Genomic DNA, 24,584 nt, shown 5'->3' on the forward strand with positions numbered 1-24,584 from the left:
CTACTACGGAGAGGCCCAGGTGGGAGGAACAGAGGTTTCTGGCCAGCAGTCAGCAAAGAGCAGAGGCCTGCCAACAAGCACATGAGTAGGTCTGCAAGCACATTCTGCAGCCACAATTGAGCCTTAGATGACTGCACCCCCAAATAACAGCTGGATGGCAATCTCCTTAGAGACTCTGAGCCAGATCCACTGAGCTAAGTCACACTCAGATACCTAATCATTGGAAATGATGTGACAACAAATGCTTTTGTTCTAAGGTGTTGTTTTGTGGAGTAATTTGTTACACAGCAATAGATGACTAACACAACCCTGCCCTAGCAAAGCATAAGACCAAGCCTTGATAGGATCAGGGAGAACCAGTAAATTAACTGTCTGCTAGAACAAAACTCAAAACTTTTTAAAGGAAGAAAACATAATGCAGATTCCTTTACGTGTATGATCCTCAATGTCCAGCATAAAATAAAAAATTACCAGACATGCAAATAAGCAAGTAATATGGCACAATTTTTTAAAAAAGCACTTGATAGAAACAGATCCTGAGATGATCAAAATGTTGGAATCAGCAGACAAGGATTTTAAAAACTATATTAAAAATATGTTTAAGAATGTAAAAAAAAACCATGATCTCCATAATTGAACAGATGTGAAATTTCAGCAGAGAAATAAAAGTTCTGTGAAGGAAACAAATGAAAATTCTATAACCGAAAACAAAATATCAGAAATCAAAATTTTACTTAGTTGGCTTGAAAGCAAATTTAAGATAGCAGAAGAAAGTCAAGAAACTAGACAGATTCATTAAAATTTTCACTCTGAAGAAAAGAGACTAAACAATAATTGTTAAAACATGAACAGAATTTCAATGACTTGTGAGACAATGTTAAGAGTCTAGCATAAATGTAATTCAACTCTAACAAGAAGACAAAGACAGAACTTGGAAAGGAAAAGTATTTTTAAGAAATAATGATTAAAAAAATTTCCAAATGTGGTAAAATCAAATGACAACAAAAAATATCAATTTGCCAATCCAAGAAACTAAATGAACCCCAAAGCAGGATAAACACAATGAAAACCACAAGTACATTATAGTCAAAAGCTGAAAACCAAAAATAAAGAGAAAACTTTGAAAGCAGCCAGAGCAAAATGGCAAAATAAATGCAAGGGAACAATGTCACAAATGACAACTGTCTTTTCATTAGAAACAATCAACCAATCACAGAATAACATGAAGAAAGAAAAGAACTACAATCCAAGACTTTTATGTCCATCAAAAATATTCTTCAAAAATGAGGATGAAATGAAGGGATTTTAGATTATTAAACACTGAAAGAATTAAAAGCCAACAGACTTTCATGACCAGAAATTCTAAAGAAGTGTTCTTAGGCTGAAGAGAAATGACATGAGAGGAAACAGTTTTACAGGAAGAAATGGTAAGAGCAAAAAAAAAAATGTAAACATGTAAATTAAAAACACTAGCTTTTCCTTAATTTCCTTAAAAGACAAATGTCCATTTGAAGGAAATTTAATGGCATTATAAGGTGGGGTTTATAATATATATATATAATTAAAATTATGACAACAGTACAAAGGATGGGAAGAAAATGAAGTTGTACTCTTACTAGGTTCTTAGATTTTTGAAGTGTGAATAGTAATGTGTGAAATGAAACTGTATTAATTATAAGTAGACTGCAATAAGAACACATATTGTAATCTTTAAACTGCTAAAATACAAAAATAAAAAGAATAGCAAAAATGCCAATGACAGAGATTTTCTTGAACAATACAATAAAGTATGCAATTATTCCCCAAAAAAGGCTATAAAAGAGGAAGAGGAATAAAAAGCATGTGGGACAAATATAAAACAAGTAAGCAGATATCAGACTTGAAAACAGCTACACCAATAATTTAGTATGAACGAGCTAACTACTAACAAAAAGGCAGCAATTGTCAGAGTAGATTTTTTTAAAGCAATGCCTGACTGTATGAGTATAAAATATAAAGACACAGATAGGCTGAAAGTAAATGGATGAAAAAAGATGTAGCACAAAAATGGTTAAAATAAGAAATGTGGCATGGTTATATTAAAAGAAGGCAAAGTAGACATCGAGGCAAAATGTATTTCTTCAAATAAGGAAGAACACCTCATAATAACAAAATGGTTAATTCAACAAGAAGTGATAAAAATCCTAACTTTGTACCTAATAATTGTTTCAAAAATCATAAAACAAAAATTGATGAAAAGAGAAAAATAGACAATTCCTCAATCATAACTGAATATTTCAACACTTCTATCTCAGTAATTATAGAATAAAGAGACAACAAGTCAGTAAGCATGTAAAAGATTGGAACAACACTATCAACAATCTTGATCTAATTGACATTTTCAGAATATCTCATTATACAACTTTAAAATACACATTTTTTTCAAGAGCACATGGAATGTTCACCAAAATTAATCATATTCTGCAATGTAAAATGTCTCAATAAATTTCAAAATCTTACAAAGTGTTTTCTGGTTACAACAAAATTAAGTTAGAAATCAATAACAATAATATATCTAGAACATTCCTCCAAAGTTTTGGAAAATAAACAATATACTTCTAAGTAACTCATATGGCAACACAGCAGATAAATTAGAAAATATTTTAACTGAATGATTATGAAAACCAAAAAAATCAAATTTTATGGAATACAGTTAAAGCTGTTTCTAGAAAGAAATGTATAACTCTAAATATTCATAATAGGGAAAAGGTAAAAATTAACAATAGCTTAAATGTACCTGTTAGCAATCTAAAAAGAAAGAATGTATTAAGCCCATAGTAAATAGAAGGAAAAAAATAATAAAGAACTAAAATTAATGAAATACAAAACAAGCCAATAAGAGAGAAAAATAACAAAGTCAAAAGGAATCTCTTTGAAAAATTAATTAAATTGAAAAACCCCAGTAAGACTGATCAAGAAAGATCTGACAAACAAAAACTCTATGTATTTATGTCGTGCAACATGATTTTTTGATATATGTATACTCAAAATATCTGAAATGGAAGAGAAGCTATCACTACAGATCCTACAGACACCAAAAAAAAAAACAAACAAACAAAAAAAAACAACTATGAAATACTATAATCAACTTTATGGCAATAAACTCAACAATTTAGATGAAATGGACAAATTCCCTGAAATACACAATTTACCAAAAGTGACTCAAGAAAAAACTGAAAAGATGAATACCTTACTTTTCAGTATCCTATTGCTTCATAACCAATCCCAAAGCTTAGTAACTTAACAATTATTTTGTTATTGCTAAGTTAACTGACCTCAGCTGGGTGGTTCTTCTTTAAATGGTGTTGTTTAGGATGACTCACTCCGCTGCTTTCAACCGGCAGCTGGGCCAAACTGGAAAGTCCAAGAAGGCATTAGTCACATGTCTAGTCCCTCAGTGCTCCTCCACATGATCTCCCCATGGGAGCTTCCTCATAACATGGTGGTCTCAGAGTCATCAGACTTTTTACATCATGGCTGGCTTTGAGAGAGAAAGCAGGAGTTGATTCTAAAATTCATATGCAAATGCACAAGAATTAAAATAGCAAAACAAACTTAAAAAAGAATAACAAAGTTGGAAGACTCCCAGTATCTAATTTTCAAGACTCACTATAAAGCTATGGTACTCCAAATTAGAATCATTTTAGCAGAAAGATAGACACATAGATCAACAGAAAAAAAATAGAGCCCAGAAATAGACCCAAACATAGACCCTTAATTGATTTTCAACAAAAGTGCTCAGGCAGTTTAATGGGGGAAATGCATTCTTTCTCTATTGCTGCATAACACATTAGCACAAATTTATCAGATTAAGACAACATCAATTTATTATTTCACATATAATTATATATTTCACATATTTCCATAGATGAGAAGCCCTCGCAGGGTGTGAGTTCTTGGCTTGGGGTCTCAAAAGGCTAAAACCAAGCTATCAGCCCACATGGACTCTCATATGGAACTTGGACACCTCTTCCAATCAAGTTCCTTTTGGTCATAGGATTGAAGCCCTCAGTTCCTGGAGACTGCTCCCCATTCCCTGCCATGTGGCCCTCTCCACAACAAGCTCTCTCGCTTTTAACTTCTTTGACTTCTTTTAAGGTCAGGCCAAGAAAGGATAATCTTCCTTCTGATTAACCCAAAGTCAACTGATTAAAGACCTTAATTACATCTGCAAAATCCCTCTAGCCTTATAGTATTACAGGAGGAATGGCCCTCATACGCATAACTCCCACTCAAGGGAAGAGGATTAAGGAGAGTGTGTACACTAGGAGGCTGGAATCTTGCGACTGTATTTGTTTTCTATGGCTACTCTAACAAATTACCACAAACTTAGTGATTAAAACAATACAATTTATTATCTTATACTTCTGCATTCAGAAGTCCAAATGGGTCTAACTGGGCTAAAATCAGGGTGTCAGCCAGGCAGCATTCCTTTCTAGAGACTGAGGAGAGAATCTCTTTCCTTGCCCATTCCAGCTTCTAGAGCCTGCCTGATTTCCATGACTCATGGCCCCTTCCTCCATTTTCAAAGTCAGCAATGGTAGGCCAAATTCCTAGCACATTACATCATCTGACCTTCTCTTCTTTCTCTTTCTTCCACATTTAAGGATCCTTGTTATTACATTGGACCCACCCAGATAGTCTAGGATAATAAACCTATCTTAAGATCACCTTGAGGTAGGAGGCAGGACCTGACTCCACACCAGATAGAAAGCTGGCTGAAACAGGGAAGAGGCCTCAAAAGCAATTCTCCATAAGACATGCCCACCAGCATTATGACAGTTTACTGGTGCCATGGCAACTCCTGGAAGTTACCACCTTTTTTTTTTTTTAAGAAAATTTCTGAATAACCCAACTCTTAATTTGTGTGTAATTAAAACTGGATATAAACATGACTATAGAACTGCCCCTGAGCTGCTACTCTGGGCAAACTTCCTATGGGTTAACCCTGCTCTCCAAGGAGCAGGGCCTCTGCTGCTGCTGTACACTACCACTTCAATAAAAGTTGCTGTATAACACCACTGGCTCACCCTTGAATTCTTTCCTGGGTGAAGCCAAGAACCTTCCTTGGCTAAGCCCCAATTTGGGGGCTCATCTGCCCTGCATCAAGCTGAGCAGTAACCTTAATTCTATCTGCTACCTTGACTTGTTTCTGCCATGTAACATGATATTCAAGGTTTCAGGGACTGAGAAGTAGACATCTTTGTGGAGCCACTACTCTACCTACCATAGGAGACATCTTAGAATTATTTCTACCACAGAAAAAGGATAGTCTTTTAAACAAATGATGTTAGATCATTTGTATGGAGAAAAAAATGAAACTCAATTCTTACCTCACACAAAAATTAATTAAATTAATAATACACATAAATGTAAACACTGTATAATATAAACATCAAAACTAAAGCTATAAAAAGATATAAAATTGACCAAGAGCATTAAACAATGTTCAACATTATTAGTCATTAGCAAAATGCAAACCAAAATCACAAGATATCACTTCCCAGCCACTAAAATGGCTATAATTAAGAGAGAGAGGGCAAAAGAAAGAAATGGAGGGAGGAAGGAATGAAGGAAGGAAGGAAAGATAGAAAGAGTTGGTGAGGACATGGATAAATTGGGACCCTCAAAACACATGTGTATATTTATGCATGCATATTAACTCACTGAACTATACACATAAAAATCTATACATTTTATTTTGTGTAAATTATATCCTAATATACTTAATTTTAAAAAACATCATATAGGCCAAATAAAGCATGCTTGTTGACTGAATGTGACTCATGTGCTACCAGTTTGCAAACTGAGCTAGAGAATCAAATGGGGTGAAGGTCAGTCCCCCAACCCTTCTGACATGTACTGTGGGCTAGTTGCATTATGTCTTCTTAGGACAGACACTTTCATTTTTAAGGTTCTTTATTGAGGTACAGGGCAAAGAAAATAAAGATAAAGAGAGAGAGAGAGAGAGAAGGAAGGAAGAAGGGAAGGCAGGGAGACACCAATTCCCATCTGCTCCAATTCCTTATTTGGTCCAAATGAAGGTGACTGGTGTGGCCTGCCACAGATGCAATGGGTCAGGCATCATCTGAACAGACAAGGCATGCTCCATGCAGCTCCAGCTCATGCTGCTGCAGTGACAAAAATGGAACCTGATATGGTTTGCCTGTGTACTCACCCAAATCTCATCTTGAATTATAGTCCCCACAATCCCCATGTGTCATGGGAGGGACATGGTGAGAGATAATTGAATCATGGGGGTGGTTTTCCCCATGCTGTTCTCATGATAGTGAGTGAGTTCTCACAAGATCTAATGGTTTTATAAGCATCTGATATTTCCCCTGCTGGCACTTCTCTTTCCTACCACTATGTAAAGAAGAATGTGTTTGCTTCCCCTTCCATCATAATTGTAAGTTTCCAGAGGCCTCCCCAGGCATGCAGAACTGTGAGTCAATTAAACCTCTTTCCTTTATAAATTACCCAGTCTTGGGCAGTTCTTTATAGCAGCATAAGAACAGACTAATACAGTAAATTGGTACTGGGAGTGGAGTGCTGCTGAAAAGATACCCAAAAATGTGCAGATAGAGTTAGATAGCAGATAGAATTAAGGTTGCTGCTCAGCTTGATGCAGGGCAGAGGTTGGAACAGTTTGGAGGGCTCAGAAGAAGACAGGAAGACGTGGGAAAGTTTGGAAATTCCTAGAGACTTGTTGAACATCTTTGACCAAATGCTGATAGTGGTATAGAAAATGAAGTCTAGGCCAAGGTGGTCTCAGATGGAGATTAGAAACTTGTTGGGAACTGGAATAAAGGTAATTCTTACTATGCTCTTAGCAAAGAGACTGGTGGCATTTTGCCCCTGCCCTAGAGATCTGTGGAACTTTGAACTTGAGATAGATGACTTAGGGTATCTGGTGGAATACATTTCTAAGCAGCAAAGCATTCAAGAGGTGATCTGGGTTATCTTAAAAGTGTTGAGTTTTATGCATTCACAAAGAGATGGTTTGGAATAGGAACTTATGTTTAAAAGGGAAGCAAAGCATAAAAGCTTGGAAAATTTGCAGACTGGCAATGCAATAAAAAAAGAAAAACACATTTTCTGAGAATAAATTCAAGTCAGTGGCAGAAATTTGCATAAGTTAATGAGGAGTCAAATGTTAATCACAAAGACAATGGGGAAAATGTCTCCAGGGCATGTCAGAGGCCTTCACAGTAGACCTTCCCAACATAGGCCAGGAGGCCTAGGAGAAAAAAATGATTTCATGGGCTGGGGCCAAGGCCTTACTGCTTTGTGCAGTCTCAGGACTTGGTACCCTGTGTCCCGGCCATAATCAATGGGGGCCTTCATATAGCTCAGGCCATTGCTTCAGAGGATGCAAGCCCCAAGCCTTGGCAGCTTAATTGTGGTATTGGGCTTGTGGGGGCACAGAAGTCAAGAATTTAGGTTTGGGAACTTCCACTTAGATTTCAGAGGATGTATGGAAATGCCTGGATGTCTAGGCAGAAGTTTGATGCAGGGGTGGAGTCTTTTTGAAGAACCTCTGCTAAGGTATTGTGGAAGGGTAATGTGGGGTCAGAACCCCCACACAGAGTCCCTACTAGGGCACTGCCTAGTTGAGCTGTGAGAAGAGAGTCATTGTCCTCCAGATCCCAGAATGGATCCACCATTCTGTGCACCTGGAAAAGCCAAAGACACTCAACACCAGCTTGTGAAAGCAGCCACGAGAGGGGCTGTACCCTACAAAGCCACAGGGATGGAGCTTCCCAAGGCCATGGGAACCCACTTCTTGCATCATTGTGAGCTGGATATGAGACATGGAATGAAAGGAAACTATTTTGGAGCTTTAAGATTTAATTACTGCCTTGTTGGATTTTGGACTTGCATAGGGCCCATAGCCCCTTTGTTTTGACCAGTTTCTCCCATTTAGGATGGGTGTATTTATCCAATGCCTGTACCCCCATTGTGTCTAGGAAGTAACTGACTTGCTTTTGATTTTATAGACTCATAGCAAGGAGGGACTTGCCTTGCCTCAGATGAAGCTTTGGACTTGGACTTTTGGGTTAATGCTTGAATGAGTTAAGACTTTAAAGGACTCTTGGGAAAGCATGATTGTGTTTTGAAATGTGAGGAAATGAGATTTGGGAAGGGCCATGGGCAGAATAATATGGTTTGGCTATGTCCCCACTTAAATTTCATCTTGAATTGTAGTTCCCATAATTTCCACATGTCATGGGAGGGACATGGAGGGAGGTAATTGAATCATGGGGGCAGCTTTCTCCATGCTGTTCTCCTGATAGTGAATGAGTTCTCATGAAATCTGATGGTTTTATAAGCATCTGGCATTTCCCCTGCTGGCACTTGTCTCTCCTGACACCATGTGAGGAAGGACATGTTTGCTTCCCCTTCCACCCTGAGTGTAAGTTTTCTGAGGGCTCCCCAGCCATGTGGAACTGAGTCAATTAAACTCTTTCTTTTATAAATTACCCAGTCTCAGGCTGTTCTTTATAGCAGCATGAGAACAGACTAATACAGGCACAATGTTCACTCCATCTAACCCCCTTTCCTGGACACCCAGGAAGGCAACATCCCCAGCCTCCTTAAAGTTGGGTGGGGACCATGTGACTAAATCCTGACTGATAAGATGTTGTGAAAAGAACAGACACCACCTCTAGAACTGTCCGTGAAAACAAACTCCCGTGTACTTGCTGGCTCTCTTCCTCTTCCACCACTGCTTTGGAGGCTGGGTGCTGGATATCCAGGTGGTGGAGCCTTGGCATGGAACAGGCCCAGACTCCACAGTCACTGCTTGGCAAAAGCTGTGAGAAGACAAAACGCCCAACCTGCGAGCAAGAAATAAATATTTATTGCATCTAAACTCTGAGAATTAGAGGTTGTTATCCCAGCTAATCCCTGACATGGGCATGTCATACAGACTTCTGGGTGTGTATCCACTTCTATTACTGTGAAAAACACCAAAAGAAAATTTATTGGCTCTTATGTTTTTTTACTATCATCATAAAAAAAAACTTAACAGTAAAAAAAACAAACAACTCAATTACAAAATGGGCAAAGACATGAACAGATATTGCACCAAAGAGAAGATGGAGATAGCCAAAAGCATACAGAAACATGTTCCTTATCATTGGCCATTAGGGAAATGGAAATGAAAGCCAGAAGGAAATATCATGACACACCTATGAGAACAACTATGGTTAAAAAAAAATGCTAGCAAGAATCCACAGAAAGTGGTTCTCTTATCCATTGCTGGTGAGAATGTAAAATTGTCAGTGTCTCATAAAGCTAAACATGTATCATAAGACCCAGCCCTCACACTCTTGGGCATTTATCCAGAGAAATGAAAACTGATATTCATGCAAAAACCTATACATGAATATTTGTAGAACCTTTATTCACCATATTTGTAGAAACTCTGGAATACGCATATGATGGAACACTACTCAGCAGTGAAAAGCAACAAACTATTGTACATGGATCTCAAGAGAATGAATGCTGAGTAAAAAAAGTCAGCCTCAGAAAATGTAGTGTATGAATCCATGTCTACAACATTCTCATAGTGACAAAACAATACAGATGGAGAACACACTGGTAGTTGCTAGAAGACAGGGACAGGGAGGTGGGGGCTACAAAGACCAAATATGAAGAGGTGGGGCAAGGGTGTGCATTTGTGATGATGAACAGTTCTGCGGTAGTGGTTACCAAAATTTACACATGGGATGAAACTGCATAGAAGCAGAGAGAGAGAGAAATGATGGCAGTCTTAACAATGATGAGAACTGAATAAGGTCTAGAGTCTAGTAGCATTGTTGTACCAATGTCAATTCCCTGGTTTTGTTGTTGTACTGTGGTTACATAAGATGTCAGCATTGAGAGTAGCTGAGGGAAACCTATAAGAGACTCTGTACAATTTTTTCAACTTTCTGCAAGTGTACAAATAGTTCAAAATAAAAATTTTTTTTTCCACAGGGCAACACATGAGCAATGATAATTCCAACCAGAGACCGTCTACTAAGTGGACCTGTGGCCAAAACACCAGATGTTCTCACTGTAATTCCTACCTTCTCTGGTAAAGTAGTATTTCTCCTCCAGTTTTAATAATGAGGACAAGTTGTTGTTTTTCTTCCCAGCTAGCCAAAAATAGCAGCAATATCCCTACCATCCAGGGGCATGACATACACCCTGAGAAGCAAATCTCCAGCACCAAGGCCTGCCAGAACCTAAAAAGCAGCCATGTCCGTCCATGACAAGAGTTTGAGCTGAGCCCCTGCAGGTGCCAGGGACTTTGCTTGATAGTGAGTGGAAAACAGGCTGAAGAAGACTTAGGGAGACAGTCATGGAACTCAGAGCCCAGGTGGGAGAGAATGGTGACTTGGCCAGGAGGTTGTAGTGGGGAGGAAGAGAAAGCGTGGATTTGAAACTCCGCTGGAGGTAAAATAAATGGGACTTGGGGATTGTTTGGATGTGGACAGTGAGGGAGAGGTACCTAGGGTGACCTCCTGGCCTATCCTCTCAGCCTCTGTGACAAGGGCCAGTGCCTCCAAATCAACATTCCATTGTTTGGGCATCAAGAAACCCCAAACTCTTTCCACCAGTTTCCTGTTCCAGCGACCGGCTTTCAGAATCCCCCTCCCCTGGGCCTGTTGGAGACTGTGGGACTGATAATGGGTGCCAGAAGAGGGTGGCCCCTGGAAAGCTCCATGCCAGGGTGGGTCTGCTTTGGGCCATGCCTATGCAAAGCCCTCCTCTAGCTCCAGGGGTGACTGGTGCAGATCTTGTTCTGGGTCCCTAGATGGAGCGAGGGGAGGATATGCTCTCGTGGGGAGGACTGGAGGAGGAGCAGATGGGATGGAGGAGAGCAAGTTCAAGCTTTGGAGCAGCTGGGATGGTAAGTGGCCTGTCCAAGCTCAAGGCTAGGGTTCCTGAGTCGGGAATCATCAGCCCACATAGCTTTGCCTGGAAATGGTTTAAAGTGAGCAGAACAAGAGCTGAGGACAGGGGCTGAGTTTAAAGATTGTATAAAGGAGGGAGAGACAGAGAAGGGAAAGTCAACCACTTAGAAAGAGAAGCAACAGAGTGCTGGGCAGGGGCACAGACAGAATGATGAGTGTCCAGAAGGAGAAGCTCTGGGACCTGTGAGCTGAGAGATGACAGCACAGACGTATCCACCGAGCTGGAGCCTGCTGGCCTCTGCTGATCACGTCACACACAGCGGGGAGCATGGGGCCTTCAGGCCACTTGTTCCATGGACACCTGGTCATGCTGACCCGGATCAGGGGCACAGATCACTGCCCCGGAGGGCCAGCATAGGAAACTGGCTGCCTTCCTGCAGGAACTGGGGCTCGCCCCTTGTCTGCCTGGTGAGTCTTTGGTGAGGAGAATAGGTGCCCTGGAGGGCTGCGTGTTTCTGCTCAAGGATCCCTTTCGGTAGAGTCTACCAGTGTCTATGGCCCCTTAACTTCCTTCTGAGAATCATCAGGGCTAGGATGCTGCCTGGAAGTTCTGGACAAAAGGCTCTCTCCACCCACCCACTGCGGTGAATGAGCCGGGAGAAGGAGCCTGGAGCTCCCGAGGTCCCGTGTGGGGAGCAGGGTGAGAAGGACCAAAGGGCAGGACCCTGCTGATGCTGTAGGAGCCCCTGGCCTGGCTGCACCAGCCCCTCCTGTCACTGGCCCATTTTCCCCCTTCAGCCATTGGAATAGGTGCCTGAGAATAAACTGACAGGGGCTTCCCATCCCTCCATCTGGGCCTCTCTCCCTCCCAGAGCCGCCTCCTTGACCTGGGAACTGGCCAGAGTCCCAGACAGGCTCTGTTTGGACTCCTGGTAGCCACTGTCCACGCCCTCACCCACAGTCCACATGTTCCAAGAACCTAGCGGACTCCAGCCTGGCCCCACTCACCCCACCTTGCCTTCCCCAGCCAAAAGCTGGGGAGACCCAGGACAGTGACAGTTCCTTTGTGGGGGATTTTTCCCCCACACTGTTTAGATTCTCAAAACATAAGATCCAGTTTCTTAGCCCCTTCCCATGAAACGCCTGGGCCTGCAGACTCCAAAATTAGACAGAAGCAGCTCCTTGGGGAATTCGAAGATACCTTCTCTGCTAATTCTCCTGTTCCTGAGTGGTTTTTCACAGCTCATTAGAACCACCAGGACTGGCTTGTCCTCCCTAATGAGCCGCACTTCCTCAGCTGGGAAGTGCTCTGGCCCTAATGAGTTTTTCTCGGCCATAAAAGCACAAGCTGTGGGTCAAGATGGGGAATTAGCATTTATGGTGGATCTCGGTTTTAACAGGGCCAAGCAGGGACTCTTTCAGTTAAGCCCAGAGAATGCCACCTGTGGCAGAGACAGGGGCATGATCTGGGTGGCTCAGGACGGTGAGGTGACCGTGAGGAGGTACATCCAGCCTCTCCCACGTGGGCAGCAACCTCTCTGACCCGCTGCCTCAGCCCTGGCTCCTAGCCTGGCCCCCACACCGGGCTATCTGACCAGCCCTTGCCAGCCCTCCCTGCTACAGCTGCAGGGTGGGATGTAGACGCTATGAGGTCTGAGCGTATCCCCAGGGAGTGCAGGTAGGATGGCCATTCTAGGAGACACTGTTCTCTGTCCCCTGCGGGGCAGTGGCAGCCCTGGGGAACCCACTTTAAGAACACACACCAGGCTTAGTCGTGGAGATGCCAAGGCCTCCCAAGAGCCAGACCATGGGATGTGGGCCTGCCGCTGCTGGGCCCAAGGAAGCTGGACAGGTTGCTCACTGCCAGCCGCAGGTGTTAGCAGAGCAGGCTGTTGGCAGGCGCCACTCCTCCAGCCCCAGAGACAGGCCAGGGAGCAGCCCACCAGGAGGCCTGGGGGGAGCTTCAGTCTCCAGCTTCTTCCTGGGCCTCTGTATGCTACCCTTAGCTGTTGCTGGGAAAGCCGGGTCCCTCAGGCCCATTTGTGCAGCCAGCCCTGGGCCCTGGAGGACAACACTAATCAGCTTCTCTACTGGCCAAGGGATACTCACAGGCCTCGCTGCAGGGCCACACTGCAGCTGAGCCGGTGCCTGGCCTGCCAGTGGCCCCTCGCCTGTAGCTCCTCCATGTTGGTGAACCCCCTTAGCCCCTGCGCCCTGCTCTTCTCCCGCCGGCCCTCAGACCAGCCCTCCACCTGTCCCCCGCTCTCCCAGCTGGCTTGGAGCCCTGGTCTGGGGAGCAGCGTTCCTGTGTGAGGAACCTGGAGCTGGGCCTAAGGACACCATGCACGCATCTGCTGCGGAACGAACAGCTCTTGCCTCTCGGTCCCCTTGCCAGCCTTTGATTCAAGCAATTTAGAATATAAGACCTATTTTCATGCCATGTGCCATGTTTATGAAGGAGAAATGTGTTTAATTGACTGCCTAAAACCTGCCCTCTCGTCAGCCGGCAGAGGCGCAGGCTCCTCCAGGTCCCTTTCATTCTTTCCTGGGTCTGGGTCAAAAGCGCTAAGCTTGCTCAGCAGCCAAAGCAGCCGGGCCCCACTCTTCCAGATGAGCACTTCAGGGCAAGCATTTCCCTCCCAGCCTCACTCCAGAGCCCTTCACCCTACCATCTTGTTTCCGTAATTCTGAGGCTCAGGCAATTAAATAAAATATCCTTACAGTCTCTAGATGTTTAGTAAACCAGCTGGTAATGAGCTAGGCAGGATCATCCCTATTACATAAAGGAGAAGAACAATTAGGAATATGGAAGGGGTCAAATGTCTTAATTAGTGCTTCCATGTGCAGAAGTTGCTCCATCACTAAGAGCTTCTCTCGGAGGCCGATTGGGACGGCCAGGGTCCCCAAAGCCCCAGTGCAGACAGCAGCAGCACTGTCAAAGGCTGGCTTTGGTCTCGGCCAGACAGGCCACCTGGCCACAGCTCTACACTCAGGGAGCAGGGACCCTGAAGCATCAGATGACGGCGGGGGTCCCGGACTGGGTCCGAGCTCTGCATGGACTCCTGGAAAGGGAAAGATGGGCAGCGTCTGCAGGAAGATGTAGTCAACGATGAAGCAGAGCCCTGGCTCCAGATGGCTCCCACCCTGGGGCCAGTCCTGGCTGTGCCCCTTACCACACCACTGGCAGACACTGGGCCTCCCTGGGGAAAGTCCTCCAGCTCCCAGCCTCTTTCTCACTGTCCATGAAGGGTTCTGGATTCCCTCACAGCCTCTGCTGAAGCCAGAGCACCAGAGAACCCAGAGGATGAGCATGCCACAAACTGCCCTTCACCTCGGGGCAACAGCCTGGGCCCCCAGGCTTGCCCAGGCAGCAGGACTGGGCCTGTGGGTGGGAGGGCAGCATGGCAGTGGGAAGCGGCAGTACCGAGCAGAGCTCTAGAGTCAGAGAGTCAGGCTGAGCCTGTGCCTGATCCCTGGTCCTGCCTCATGAGCCACCCATGGCTCCCCCTTGTCAGTGATGTCATCCCAGACAGCTTTATAATAAGCACAGCTGTGTCCTGAGTCCCGCCTGGAGCCAGCCTGGGCTAAGCATTCCACCACGTTCACTGTCTCGCCAAGGCCTCACCATAACCCCATAGGGCGGGTCTGTTATTAGCCCCATTCTACATCAAGGCAGGGAGAGGAGAACAGCTATCTCAGCCAGCCAGCAGGAGCCCTGAGTCCAGAGAGCTCAGAGCCCTGCTGCACACCACGTACCTGGAGATGCCGCCTTCGGCCAGCATCTAGCCCGAGGCTGCTGAGCTTGGCCCAAGCCCCCTGGCCTTTAGGGGGGACACCTTGAATCCACCTCTGCGCTTACCCAACACTCCCTCAACCCACAGTTCTCTGCCTCCCCCACCTCTGAGTCCAGCACCTCGCAGAGGCCTGCATGAGGGCACAGGCTCAGTAACCACTGGTGGAACTGCACTGTCTGACAGCTGGAGACTTTCTTGAATTAAACCACAGTGATGACTCTTTTAAAAGCAGGGTAATGAGAGAGGAAGAAACTAAAGCTGACATGAGTAGCCTTAGGCTTTCAGCAGGCCCAATTTAACAGTTCAAGGAGTTGCCACTATTGAACAATAATTCTTTCCTGTGAAGCGTCCTGGGCTGATGCTGGACAGAATCCTCTGAGCTGCGCTAAGCCAGTTCCCTGCCCTTATGGGCCTTATGTCTTAAAGCTTCGAAAGTAAACGTCAAATATATTACACTCCTGGGGCATGACTCTCTCAGTGGCCAAATTTCTGGAATACCTGAGACTTTAAATAGCCAAACTTCAAATAGATTCTTGTTGAGTATCAACAAGAAGAATTGGAGAATGCCCTCGTCCTTGAGGAAGACGTGGGAGAGGAGGTTAAAAAATTAGACAGTTGGGATGCGTTAGGAAAAAGGCTTTACTGAAAGTATGTGTGAATCATTTCACTCCTCCATGTAGCCATGGGGAAAGGTAATTCTGTCATGGTCGGAGTTGGATGTGCAGGGGTAGTGTTTTACAGAGGAAAGGCATCTGACTTGATCTTGAGGGAGAATTCGGAAGGCCAACAGAGGCAGGATATTCCACACAGAGGGAGCAGCCCACTCAAGAACCGAATGATATGAGGCTGTCAGAGGAGGGAGCTGCAACCACCGGCTTCTCCCATGGAGCGAGGGGCCCTTCAGGGCGTCTTCCGAGTGCTATAGAGCACCTTGCTCCTGCTCCAGCCCACCGCTGCCTTGCACTGCCTTTGTATTTCTCTCATCTGCTTCTTTGTTCCTTTCCTTTTCTCCCTTACATATCCAGCTGACACCTTTTCCACTTTGCTGCCATTATTAATTCATGGATTGATTAAATCCTTTACTCCACAGATACTTACAGAGGAGCTGCTATGTGCAGTGTTCATAGAAGGCACTGAGGAATGGGAGCCGGCGCCTGCCCTGAAATCCCACACAAAAGGGACAGCAGGAGGAGGCTGCTTAGCTGCAGAAGAAGCTGGAGAAAGGGAAGTTTCAAGGCCAATTGGAAGGAGTCTGGGTGGGGGAAGGTATTCGAGGTGGGCACACTCACACCCACTCATTCACACTATCCACACTTCCCAGACACACACACACACACACACACACACACTCACACACACAAGCCGGTGTTCGCTGGCTGCTTCTCTGCTGTACACCTTAGACACCATCGATCCAGACCTGATGGAAGTGTGTTTAGTGTATTTTGTTAAGAAGTGCTTGGTCAACACTGCTTCCTTCCTTGGCCCTGCTGCCCGAGGTGGCCATGGCTCTACTGTTTCCAGCCCTTGACGGTAACTCCCGGACCCCCACCCCTGCGGGTTCCCTCCTCCTCCCTGCAGCACTGTGAGTCATGCCTCACTCAACACCCTCCATCTGTGCCATCCAAGGGGACCCATGTGTCCCTGTGGGAGCGTGACTCCTCCACATTGGCCCTCAGTGGAGGCGGGGACGGTCTGGGGTCCTAGAAGTCACAGAGATGGTGGAGGCAGGGGTCCAAGGCATGGATTCCTATCCTGCTGCTTCTCCCTGGGTTCTGGCTGGCCAGGCCTGGGTGGATGTCCACTTCCTGTCCTCTGCCCAGGTTCCTGGGCCCTATGGTGGGCTGAGGCTGGGCATCAGGACTTCTTTCTCTGACAGCCCAAGAATTGGAACATACAGGATGGGCACCAGAGAGCAAGCGAAAGCCAGGCCCACGTTGGTGCAAAGAAAGGTTCACAGACCTGGGTCAGGCAGTCATGGGGCCCATCCCCCCATCCCTGTTCTCACACCCAGGGCAGGGGCCGGCCCATGCCTGCCTGCTCAGGACAGGAAGGCCAGACAGCCAGGGCTACCTTTCTTTCAACTCCCTCCCAGGTAAGGGTGACATCCCTGTGAGCCGATTGGGGCCAGGGAATGGGGACACAGTCACAGCAAGGCCCTGGCTGATGCTCTCTGGTTCCAGGTCTCTTTAACAGGATTTCAAATGGACTCAACAAACTTGTTGAGTATCTCCAAGAAGACCTGGACAAAGCCTGAGCTGGGAGCCTGGCTGGGCGGACACTAGAGGCCGGGTGTTCTCCACTGTGTAGCCCAAGCTGAAGGTGATGACCACCACAGGACCTGGCAGGAGATTCAGGACCAGGGAGCTAGACCCAGACGCCTGCCCAGGGCCCAGTGCTTGGCCAGGGCCTGCCCTGAGGTCACCAGTGGAGACAGCACCAAGTGTTGGAGATGTGGCGGCAGCATGCTGACCGGCAGCCCAGGCTGGGTCAGAGTTTCCGGGGCTAGCTCAGATGTTGGACGCCTGGGGAGGCTGGCCCCAGCCTCACAGGAGAGACTGAAGTGGTTTCCATGGCAATGGAAAAAACAACACAGAGAGGAGCAAGACACTCGGCCAGGCCCACAACAGCCATCCTGCCTGGGCCAGCCAGCTCCCAGCAGCACAGGCCCAGGACGGACGCAAATCCCATCACAGCTTCCTCACCCCTCCCGGGATGCTGGCAGCCTGACAGCCTCCTCCCGCCAGCCCTGAGCCTAGAGGCTGGGACCGACAGGCCACTGGCGAGAGAGCCAGCAGGAGCCTGGCATTCCATCTGACAGCTGCCCCCAGGCCTCCATGAGCTTCCCAAGTGATGAGTGTCCCCGGGCTCAGTTCCCTCATCTGTAAAGTGTGGACATTTATGCTGCCCACTATGTGAGCACAGGTGGGAACACAAGGTGGCATTGTCCCCATTTGCTAGTGTTGTCAGAAGCTGCTGCAGCCCCCACAGCTATGACCTGGCACAGCTTTGGCCTGAGGAATGACCCTAAAACCCAGGGGGTCCCTATTCCAAGGAGAGGCAGGAGGGCCAGCTCTGGGAGGACAGGCAGGCTGAGACCTAACTGAGGGCAGCATCCTCAGCTTCAGAGAACAGAGCCACAGGACACAGCCACCCTCCAGATCCCAAATCCCAGCCAGAGCCTCGGCCTTAACTTGACATAAAATAGCCCTGAGAGCCAAAGATGTGAACCACACCAGTTGGGGCCTAAACCCCACTTGTGAAGTCAAGGAGGATAAAGTAATTATATTGTAGAGCCCGAGGTGGGCGAAGCAGCAAGTGAACCCAGGATGGGGAGGAGTCAGCCACTCTAGCTTCTTGTGACCTGCGTGGTGGAGGCTTCAAACCCAGGGCCTGTGTCCAGCACCGTGGCTCAAGTCCACACAGCTTGCGGAGCTCTCGTCAGCCACGGCCCTTCTCACTTACTCCACTCCAGCCTCTTTCTGCACTGCCAGCATGCCACTGCCCCCACCCAGCGACCTTCCGCCCTTCCCAAGTGCAGCCACACCTAACCCACTCCTGTCCCATCCCTCTTCAGAGCAGCCATGAGATGCACAGCGCAGTGCTGTCTGCCTGTCAGGGTTTGGGCTTCGGAGGGAAGGAACTGCATTCACACTCCTCGGACTATGCCTGCATCCCACAAGGGCCCCCAAGGCCCCTGCCGTGTTCTACTGAGTTTGCCGGCCCGTTCGTCCCCACTCCAGTCCCACTGAGCAAGCCTTCCATGCACAGCCAATACTCAATGTCTTTGTTGCGTCTCTGCCTTGTGTGCTCCCCTGTGAAATGGGGGCTACTTCTGGCTGGGCCCCTCGTTCCCATGCAGTGTGGAATAGCCCTTGCTGAGTGAAGGCCCAGCCATGTCACTGTGGATTTCTGGGATTTGCTGCTTCTTGCAGCAGCAGAGCTTGGGGTGTCCTTAACACTATCCCCACAAAGCATGCCCAAGCAAGCTGGGGACAAACCGCACCAGAAGTGGCAGGGCTGGGCTTTGCAGGGATACTGTTTGGGCTCTGTCTGACTGGCAGGGCCTTTTTGCTCTTGGAAGGGCTATGCCTATCCCTGTCCTTTAACACAGCCACCAGGTGCCCCTCCCAGCACCCTCACTCCATGGCTTTCAGTGTTGGCCATCTGATGGGCCAGACAGTGCCCGCTGTCCCTGCTGGACAGTAACTCCCTGAGGGCAGAATCCTGCCCATCTTTGCGTCTGTCACAGCCACAATCCCAGCAGGGCACAGCACCCGGGACCCGGCCACAAGCTGCCCACACTTCACACACACTCTCCTCTGAGCAGCACTTCCCTGCAGCAAGGTCCCTTGCCTGCTCCCCACACCTTGCCCAATTCTCAGGTTTGTCTGTGGCAGTTTGAGGCACACAGTGCTTCTCAGTGCCCCTCCCCACAGCAGCCTCCCCACCTACCTGCCAACCTCCCTCGGACAATCATCTTGTCGGCGTCCCCCTGGGAAAGTCAGCTCCAGGGAGGCAGGGCTGCGTCCATGCTGTGGACCACCCCATCCCATGCCTGGCACAGAGAAGGCCAGGCCTGGGCTCTTGTGGCAGGGACAGCAGCTAGAGGAAGAAGGGAGGAGGCTGTGAAGGGAGGTCACTTCAAAGAGAGCAGAAGCCCATCCAAGCAGTGTAGTCCTGGCTGGGGCCAGAGCAAGAGACAGTGGGACACAGAACGCAGGAATCTGCGCTGCTGTGGAAGGCAGCCTGAAGACATCCATCCACAGCCATGTTCATTTGCAAAACCCTTTCTGAAATGGGGTAAAGTGATGGTGGAAATGCAGGCACACCTCCACCCCAGAGCGAGCTCGCAGGCAGCCCCTGCCACCACCTCACTCTGCACATGGAGCCCTGCCTCTGGAGCACACAGACCACAATGGTGTGGTCCCAAGTGCAGGACCACCCTCAGGCCCAGCCCCAGTGTCTCTGTCCTTGCCCCTGCTGTAGGGCCACAGGCAGGAGGCCCCTCCCAGATATAATTCAATTTCAGATGGATGCGCATGGGATTCCAGAGCACCTTTCCCAGGGAGCTGCTTGGCACTGGCCCCATTGGGGCGGCTGGCACTAGAAGGAGATGAGGCCCCCTCAGCTGGGCTCAGCCCCACCCGCCCCAAGCCATGGTCAGGGACCCACGATGACTTCAGAGCTAATAAGGCCAAGGGACCTTTGACAGATGAGCTATACTTTGATTTGTATCCATTAAGCCACAGTTACTGATTTCATCACATCAAAACGAGAAACACAAACCTCAGCGACATGGCCCATTCATGTTTCAATAGACCTCAGTAACACATGTGTCACACAGGATTGAGATTCGTTTGTGGGGGAACTAAGGCAGGACCATTGGCTCCAGGCGCAGAGGGCCTGCTTCCATGCCACAGATGCAGCTCCTGTCTCTCAGCAAAATCCTCTGAGGAAGGTAGATAAGCGAGAGCCATGACAGCTCCCCTCCCCTGCCATCCCCCCACCTGATGATGACTTCTGCAAGCCTCACCCTGAGTGCAGTGTCCCTCCAGCTGTCACCAATACAGCACTGCTCCCCTGTTCCCCTGTAGCTGGAGTCAGACCAAAGACACTGACTAGCAGTGAGAGCTGGAGAAGAGCCCAGACCCCACTGGAGGGAAGACCCAGTGAGTGGTCATGGGCCTCACAGGAAGCTGGGTCTGCTCTGCCAGCATTGCAAGGCAGACTCCCCAGGATACAGCCCCCCATCTTACACACATCCACACTCCAGATGAAGGTAACAATCATATTTATAATTCTTAACAAGACCCCACAATTTCAAGTTGGGCCCCTCTTAGTGCTGGTCAGTCAGGGCATCTCAGCCCCCTGACCAGAGGGATTAGTGCAGGAGCAGGCATATGACCCAACTCAGGCCAGTGAGACATGATGAGATGTCTGCAGGGATTGTTCATTAAAGATGCTTCCTTATTCTGCAGGAGCTTCTGGGAGCAGTGTGGGAAGGCAGTTTTCTCTCAGTGAGGAAGGGCATGATTGCAGTTGCTGCTGGCAGTCACTCTGCTACCAAGAGTAGAGCCAGCCTTAGGATGAGGCTGGCACCATTGGAGGTGAAAAGCAGAGAGCCAGAAGGGATCCATGTTTCTCGTGATACCATTGAGCTGCTTGATCAAGCCTCTCCTGACATCCACACACCCTGTATAAAATTTTAATTATATGACTCGATAAATTATCTTCAAGTACAGCTGGATTTAGGGGCTCTAAACAACACTTCCAGTCCCTGGGTTCTCTCTATTTCTCCAATCTATTCCAGATGGTTTTGCTTTCAACCTCCTCATGGTGGCAATGTGGCTGCCACCACACTGTTCCAGGTCTTCTTCTTCTTAGGTTCAAGTTCATAAAGAAAGCAAGCAGCTCTTCCCAGAAGTTCCCCCATGATCCCCAGGACTCAGTAGAATTGAAACAGCTTGATGTTCAGGCCTACCATGAGCTAACAGCGGTGGCCAGGTCCAGTCTCAGACTGTGAAGAGGGGCTGGAGCCCCACAGAGACCACAGGGTCTCGAACAGAGGTGGGATGGAGGCTGCATCCCAAGGGCTCCTGGGCACTGTCCCTAGAAGAGGGGATGGCTGACCAACAGGCAAAGCCCGTAGCCCCGGCCCCACAAGTGCCCTACCTCCAGCCCCAGAAGGGCAGCTCTGCCTTACTGCACTGCCCTGCCTCCCTCCTCGTGCCCACCCCAAGGAGTGTCCACAGGGCCACACCACTGCAGCCAGTGTCTCCCACAGCGCCCTGAAAACCGCTCATCACCAGGACAGCACCCACTCAGAGACAGTGTGGAACCTCATGCCCCAGCCAGCCAGGGCTCTCCCAGCCCACACCCCTCCCCAGACCTGGGTCTTGTCCACACCTGCCCCCACCTTTTTCCTTCCCTGCTCAGCCTGGAACCAGAGATTGAGCTGATCACCTGCTTTCCTGCCAGTACATCTGCAATTCTGCCAAAAAAGCCTAGCAAAACCTGGCTCCTGAGGGATGAAAATGGGCCTTTTCTCAAATAACCAGGGCACTGAGGTGGTCAGACTCCCCAGTGAAAATCCAGGATCTTCAGTGGCAACAGTGTCCTCTGCAGCACTGTCACCCGCTCCCAGCCCCACTGTCAGATCCCATACCCTCACCACACCCCACAAGGTGCCTAGGCAGACCCTTCCACTTCACTCAGCCTGAGGAGTCTCCTCTCCGCTGCCCACTCCCAGAGCCTCCCCACGGGCTCCGAGGGCCCTGCTCTACTTGGGAGCCATGCCCCGTCTTCCCAGGTGAGTAAGGGTTAAAAAGAGTAGCTGTCACTGAGATGAGATGTTTACCCACCTCCAGATTCCGGATGAAGATAGAAATGGTATTTATGATTTCTACCCAACGTTTCTGGAAAGGATTTAAGGTGCTTACGAGAATACACATATATAACAAGATTGCATAAATTAAATGTGGGAGCCAAAAAAGACAGGAAAACAGGGATGGGGACATAACATCAAGCAGGGAGGAGGTTATCATGGAAACAAAGGCCATGCGAGCTGTGGGCTTGCCTGGGTGGCTGCAGCGTGCCCTACGGCTCTCTAGCAGCTGGCCTGAAAGAGCAAACCAGGGGCTGGAAGCGGTGGGGCTGGTAACATAAAAACGCACACACAATTACCCAGGAGACATCCCAGCAGCAACAGCATGTCTCCCAAGGGAGCAAACAGCAAAGGCAGTTAGGAAGGAGGGATTGACAGGTTTCCTTCTGGGGCTGTGGGCTTGGAAGCTGGGATGGTGGGCAAAGGCAGGGAATGAGATGGTTCTGCCCACCTTGCTGCCCGCACTGGGGCAGTGAGGAAACCCCACAGCTGCTGTGTGCCCTCCTGGGCAGCTACTGGGCTCTCTATGGGCTCAGAGGGCCCAGCCCCGGCAGCACCTGGGCCCCACTAGCCTCTCCTGCACCTTCCCTCTGTCCTGGGCCACTCCTGATGGCTGGGGCAGAGCACTTGCTGGCCCCATCAGGGCATCCCCGAACCCAGGAAATCCCTTCCACTCCTGCTTTGGCCCCAACTCATTCTGCTGTCATATCTTTAGTGCACAGCATTTATTAAGCACCTCCAGGATGCAGCCTGGGGTTGTGAAGGTTAGAAAGGAAAGGAGAGAAAACTTTCAACTAAAGCTGCCTGCAGCCACTTCAGTCTTTTGGGAGGTGACTCAGGGTAGAGAGGGTGCCCAGGTCTCATGGCTCAGCCCTCAGGAGAGTCCCCTGAGGACGGGGGCAATGGCATAGCCCAGGGTCACTGTGGTGGAGAGGGTCTGGGGCAGAGGCCAGCAGTGCGGGTGGCATGCGTAACAGGCAAAGCCCTGGGAGCCTTGTGTAGGTCTCCCAGGAACAGCTGGGGCAACCACGGGACAGGTCAGGCCCTTAGGCTGCCATGTGCTTGGGGAGGGGAGGCAGGACCCAAGGCCACGTGGGCCTTAATGCCAAGTGACTTCATTGGTACTCCAGGTTCACAAGGCCCTGGGCAGTCCTGCCGTAGATGAACAATTCTACTTGTATGGCATCTGTTACATCTTCCTCTGGTTGCTAATGTAATATAATCTCAGTATAAACAACAATAATGATGACAACTTTAAAAATGCAAAGGAAAAACACAGAAATTAGCCACAATTCCACCATGTATTGTGTTTGGGGCTGCTCTCAGTTTGATGTGTGACTGCTAATCTTTCTTCATTAATACATATGTATTTTGGGCAGGGCGCTGTGGCTCAGGTCTGTAATCCCAGCACTTTGGGAGGCAGAGGTGGGTGGATCACCTGAGGTCAGGAGTTCACAACCAGCTTGGCCAACATGGCAAAACCCCGTCTCTACTAAAAAATACTGAAAAATTAGCCAGCTGTGGAGGTGCACACCTGTAATCCTAGCTACTCTGGAGGCTGAGGCAGGAGAATTACTTGAACTGGAGAGGCAGAGGTTGCAGTGAGCTGAGATCGTGCAACTGCACTCCAGCCTGGGTGACAGAGTGAGACTCTCTCTCAAATATATATATATAATAATACTCAAATATATATATATATATAAAATACTGAAATATATATATATTTAATACTCAAATATATATATAATTATATATATATATATATGTATACATATATATGCATTTTGGAAAATGGCATGACAAAACCTCTATGGCCAAAATAAAAATTAAAAAACACAAACGGGGGGAAATATTTAGATCTGATATCACTGACAAAGACCCTAGAAACATACCCTAGAAGTCACAGGAAAAAGATATAATTTAAATGTACAACAGCAATAACAAGTAAGTCAGGATGAGGGTAAATGACATGCAGGCGTTCTGCAGTCTCTGTGTCCTCTGGGAGGAAGATGAGGGTGTTGGCTGACACTGACTTTGCTAAGTTAAGGACAGGTGTGTGATTTCTAGGATGACCCCTCAGGGTGATTTACAGAATTCGGGATAGTGTCTACCTGTGGGAGGAGGAAATCACAACACAGAGGGCTCCCGCAGTGGAGTGGAGCTTCTGCTCCTGACCTGCCTGCTGGTTTCTCTCAGTCCCATTCAGCACATTCATCCCACTGTGCAAATGCCTCATATGCCCTGCTCGTCACTTGTGCTAAGTCACAGGTTTTTAAAAGAATATTAAAAGATGCTCAATGCCATTCATAATAAGATACAAAATTTCAACGCTTTTTCAAAGATCAAAAATGTAAAACTCACTGTGTTGGTAAAGGCGTGGAGAAACGGGCTGTCCCAGTGCTCCTACTGCAGTGTGATTGGTGTGTCCATCGTGAAGGGTGCTTTGGTGATTTCATCCCA

This window comes from Cebus imitator, unplaced genomic scaffold (genome assembly GCF_001604975.1).
Source record: "Cebus imitator isolate Cc_AM_T3 unplaced genomic scaffold, Cebus_imitator-1.0 Scaffold618, whole genome shotgun sequence".
Classification (NCBI taxonomy): domain Eukaryota; kingdom Metazoa; phylum Chordata; class Mammalia; order Primates; family Cebidae; genus Cebus; species Cebus imitator.